The following is a 5,796-nucleotide window of genomic DNA, read 5'->3' on the forward strand; positions in this document are numbered from 1 at the left end:
TTTTAGATACACAATAGAGTAGTAAACTGATTTTATAACTTGGACAATATTCTACCATAGATTCTTGGTTTTCCCCCCTACTGTTTGTATTAAATACCTCAATACAGAAATTTTCGTACACTGCAGGTAAGGAATAAATGGGTTGTTATGGTAAGTGGACATTTTTAAAATGGCCTATAGATATGTTTTACAGAGAGGACAGCTAACATCAGAAGTTTGTGAGACTATAATTCACTAGAAGTAGTTAGGTTGGCAGTCTGAGCCCCTTTTTGTGCTCCTTCGTAGCTATGTTTCCCATTTTTTCTTTTGCCAGGGCAGCTCCGCTAGTGATAGCAGCAGTGGAAACCCTGGTGCAAACCCTGGTGCGAAGGTTTCTTTCATCACTGGTGATTTTCCCAGCGTGACCTGCCGGTCTTGCTGCCCCCGTTGCACTCACCCAGTTAGTCTGCCAGGGGCCGCTGGGGCCRGCTGCTCAGAGGGTGGCAGCACGGTCCTCAAGGCACCGCTGTGGCAATGCCGGCGCGTCCCCCTCGCAACACCGTCCCCTGGCAGAGGTGTCCTTAACGCTGCCTTCCACGTCTCCTGTGCAGGCACATCCCCTCCCTGGCTGTCTCCTGGGTTCGTACTATCCCATCCTTGAATGAGGCACAGACATCTGAGAAGGAGGCGACTATCTACTTTGCGTAGTCGCAGTCTGGCTCACACTTTGGGGGAAACATTTCAGTGAGTAAGAGTTAACAGATCAGGTTGATGGTTATGCCAGCATCTTCCCCCTAAATATCTGTTCTTTTCTCTTTCCATGGAAGAATGATATTAAAAGAATCAAGCTTTTTCTTATAAATATTTTTTGAATAGAAAATTCCAAGAGATCTGACTACGTCTTAGCACATACATTTCCTATGCAGCTCTGTGGGTATGCTGCTCTTCAGCTTCCCATGCTTCTCTATAAGTTACCAGTATGTGGCACACACAGTTTCTATTGAAAATAGTAGAAGAATAATGATGAATCCCCCACACATGGACAAGATATTTCCTTCTTTTTCTCTCCTGCCCCAGGATGGTCTTAACACAAAGAGTCTCCCTGTGTTTATGGCATTTCACACTGGTTCTTTTATTACAACTAAACTGTTGATAAATAAATCCTCTCTTGTCAGACTAAGCCCACAACAATAGTAATATTCAGCTTTATTCAGCATTGTTCTGGGGTTCACGGAGCCATAAAAAAAGTTTATGAGAGCAATGCCATATCCTACATGACAAAGGTTGATGTCATGTAGGCCATTAGATGTATCCTGCTTCTAAAAACATCATAATAAAGGATGGAGCAAAACTTCTCTCCAAAGTAAGTAGTTCCATGTGGCAAGCCTTGTCAGGCATAAAGCAAACCTCCACAATCCTACACAGTCCCTCGAAATCACAGAAATATCTTTTGTGGCTAAACATGCAGGTCAGAAAACCCAATTCTGTAACTTTTTTTTGCCTGAATGGTCATTCATGACCAAAATGTTCTGGCTGCTGTAAATTACCGGCAATATTTTGAATGGTTCAATATAAAATGAAATTCTTTTCTGAATGCTACATCATACGTATTGTGATATCAATTAATTTGATTTTTTTTTTTTTTTTAAGAAAGGAAATGTCCATCACTGAGAATTTACAATATGTGAAGTTTGAACCCAAAATGAATTCTGACAGCTTGGTTGCCATAAACTCCTCAGAGACAGAGTGCTTAGTGGAAACACTGACATAATCTTAACTGTAGTGGCAGGAATGGTGCCAGTAAACTAGTATGTCCTGTAGGCATAATGTAAGACAGAATCCGTTAGGCTTCCCAGATTTCAATTTCTTTCAAAGAAAAGTTAATAGAAAAATTTGTGTATACCTATTCCTTTGACTAARAAATAATAACCTCTTTTATGTACTGGTGACTGTTGTTATTGGTTATATCACATTACATTCTGCACATGGGAAAAGATGCTGGGGAAATTCTCCCCTGCGAAGTCAAGGGACGTTTTGTTGCACAGTTACGATGTCTTGTTATGGAGYGACGTAGGCACATCCAGGTCACAGATGAACAACCATAAGGGCAGAGACAGATGTGCACACTGCAGACAGTGTGCTAGTAGGAAGAAGTCACCACTTTCGCATTTCCAGCTGGTCCTTGTCATGCTGCTGCCGCACAGTCCCCTTCAGCTCTGCTGGCAGAGCTGCTCCCCACAAATTTACTAAAATGAAATGGATTAGCAAAGACTTCATATTTACATTGTGTACTATGATCTTGTCAATATGGCCTGAAATGGGTAAGGAAGGGTTCACATGAGCAGCTCTGCTGGCACAGGAGTGGGCCAGAGGGAACAGTGGTCAAGGGCATCCCCTTGCAGTGGTACAGCCAGGGCCAGCAGATGACATCTGCCCATGACCTAGTGCTTTCCGATAACGCGCAGTGCACTCATAGAGCAGACTGCGACATTTTAGATTGCTATGTGTGCTACTCGTTTTGGTTTTCATACCAGAAATTTGAAAGTGCAACACTTCAGAAAATAAATACATTGCCTCATTCAATGGTTTGGGGAGGGGGGGAATCCTGCAGATGAAGAAAGAGAAAGGAAAGAAAGAAACTTTTTAAAAAGAAGTGTATTGAAAAAAATTTAGCTTGATGCTATTTTGCAGTCAGCTTTATGTGTTGTTACACCTGTTGCAAAGTTAAGAATAATTCAGATCCATTTATATAAAACTTCGGGGCATAGAAGAGCAAGAGAAAAAGTTCCTCTCCACCTTTTAGACTAGATTTGTTACAAGATGAAGGAAGATAAAATTTGTCTTATTTGGTCTTAGGGAATGGAAAGGCATAATAATTTCCAGCTGATAGATCAATTTAATTGTTCAGATTTAGAAAAGACCGTTATCATTTAATACTGTCTTCAGAAAACAGGTATCAGAATTTTCAATAAAAAATAGAAAAAGAGATATCCTATATGAAAGGAGGTCAAACTCTCAAATACAAGAATTGCAAAAATTCTGTTACAAATAGGTTCACTGATTATTAGAGATGATCAATTAGCTTAGCACAATGTAAAAAGTGATATATTTAGAACACAGGGCACACTTATTGTTAAATTCTTGCATTCAAAGTGTAATGTATTGGCCAGATGTTAAAATGCCATTAAAGTACAGCAGTTCTGCTGCTGATTACTTGTTTCACACTTGGGTCTGACTTCACCCAAAAGGATATGGAACTACTGATCAAGCATGCTTCAGCGTAAAAGAGATTCAAAAAGAATTTTAGCCAAGACCAAAGCTGAAATTATAAGCTGTAGAAGTTATTAATCAGTTTCTGATTAGAAACAACAAAGATTTGTCAGACTGACTAAGAAATTCATGAATGTTCCTCCCTCTTGGGCTGCAAATGAAGCAGGAATTAACATAACTTGCAGTTTCTCTTCGAACTATGGCCAGTGGAAGCAAATGATCTGGGATGCAAAGACATTACACGTTTTTCATGATTTTATGTTTACATGGCAGATGAAGTCACTGGTCAGTCAGGGAGAAGTTCTCACTTCATCTTGCACTCAGTGTTACCTTGATTTTATAAGCCAGAATCCACGCATGCATCGTGTGCAATGCAACTGCGGTTGTGTGTCTTCTAATTTGTCTATTCAGATAAACTGCATTGCACTCTGCAAGTATAATCCCAAGTAGATATATGTGAGTGAACACTTTCATTCCATCCTGCACTGAGTACTTTTTCTTAAGCTGTTAATTTTCAGTGGGGTCAGTGATGGAAGGCCAGTAAGAAATGGACTCTGCACCTGATGCTGGGGGCAGTGAGGTTTATCCTCCTTCTGAGCTCTGTCGAGTGCGAGTTGTACCGCTCCTTTATCTGCACAAACACCAGAGACTGACAGCAGAACAGCAGATTTTACCTTTTCTTTATGCCGCTTAAGCGAGTGCTTGGTTCTTGCGGGGACTGTGACCCTCCGGTCCCAAGTCATCAGGATCCCTGATTCTTCAGGGTTACGGCTGGTTTTACCAGAAACTAGCTGGCAGAGATAATAGTTGGTAACAGGTACTCAAAGGTGGCTGTTTCTTGGTAGGTTTGAAAAACGTCAGATAAAAGTGTTGATCCTGTCTATGTGTCACTAACTGTGAGTGCAATCAAGGTTGTGGGGATACTGCTGAAATGTGGGAAATTATATTTTTATGCATGCTGTTTCCTGGCTAAGTCAGGGACAAAGATAAAGCTATGATAAACAGCAATGCAGTCTTTTACTGACACCACAACTTTTAACTGAAGACTCTTCAAAAAAATGAATCTTGTTTTCCTGACCATAAAAATGCATATTTAATCCACAACTATCTTTCTTTATTGTCAAACAATAAACAGTCGCTCTGGTTTCTTAGGGAGGAGTGTGCAGAATGCAAATCGTTCTGCTTGACGGACGTTTAAGAAACTTTTCCCTTGCTGGAGTGCAGTAGCTGGACACGGATTAGACAGGCACAGTGCAGAGGGGGTTTCCACATGTCAGGAATGCAGCCATGCAAGGTCCCCGGGAGCGTGCTAAGTGGTGCCAAGGCAAACTCCTGTCCTGTTGCACCAACGCCGTCACAGGGGACAAACAGGCATGGAAAACTCCAGCTGCGGTGCTGTCCTCGTTAAAGTAAATAACGTTTCCCCCCTGAAATTACTTTGCAATTCCCTGAAGAGTTCTTAAAATAGCCATGACAAAGTGTAAAGGAAAAACTGCTGGAATTGGGTCCTGCTGAGGACAAGGTAACAATATCAAGGATGCGAGGTGAGGTACCATTTCATTGTGTAGTTCACATCTCATCTATGTCAAGGCCTCTGGTGATAATATTTCCTTCTTCTAAGAATAGGCCTTAAAAGTATTTTAAGAATTCTAGTTGTCATGCAATTGATGGCATAGCATTTTGTTCTGAGTAGAAAGGTTTGCTTGTTTTGAGCAGTAACAGTATTTTGCATGTAAAAAAGAGGAATGGGGAATGTTTTATTGCCAGCACTTTTCCTTACAGGGGGATGAATCACTTGCATTCTTGGCAACCAAGCTCAAATTCACAAGAATGCTCAGTTTAATCAACTTCCTTCAAAACACTAAGCTCAAAGTAAAGAGGAAAAAAAGAGAGAAAGAAACTTGGATGGGCTTGTATGCGGAAGGCATTACGAGATGGACATCCAAGCAGGAAGACAATAAATCTAGTGTACAAATTGTTTTGCCCAAAGCAAGTCACTAACTTGCTGTTAAAGGAGGGTCCAGTCTAAATTGAGAGAATAACACTGGAAGGAAAAAAACAAGGCGGAAAAGAGCCAGAGGAAAGGAAGAAAAGCCTGCCGATTTGGCAGAAATGGGGGATGTTGGGTCAAAAATTAGTTTGTTTGCTAACAAAACAATATGAATTTTCAAGAAAAATTACCACCCTGCCCTTCAGAACAGATGACTGTGCTGAGAAAACTAAAAGAAACAATATTTGAGAATATGGTTAATTTAGGCGTGAAGAAACTGCCCACCCTCAGGCTGTGGTTTCACATGACAAAGCTGTGGGTTACACGGGCCGTTTTTGGCAGCGGCGCAGGCTCAACCAGYGCCAGCCGCTGGCTGCTCGTCTCTAGTCCAGGCTGCACTCAGAGCCGTTTGCGGGGCTGTGCCGTGATCCACACCGAGGAAGTGCTGGCACCGCAAGGGCTCTCTTTTGCTGTTTTTATTCTAGTGAACTATTTTTCGGCTGGATCAGTTCCCCAGGCCGGTTCACCCAAGAGGCAACCCCGTCGCTGCGTGCCGT

This window comes from Apteryx rowi, unplaced genomic scaffold (genome assembly GCF_003343035.1).
Source record: "Apteryx rowi isolate R43461 unplaced genomic scaffold, aptRow1 scaffold_885, whole genome shotgun sequence".
In the NCBI taxonomy this organism is placed as follows: Eukaryota; Metazoa; Chordata; class Aves; order Apterygiformes; family Apterygidae; genus Apteryx; species Apteryx rowi.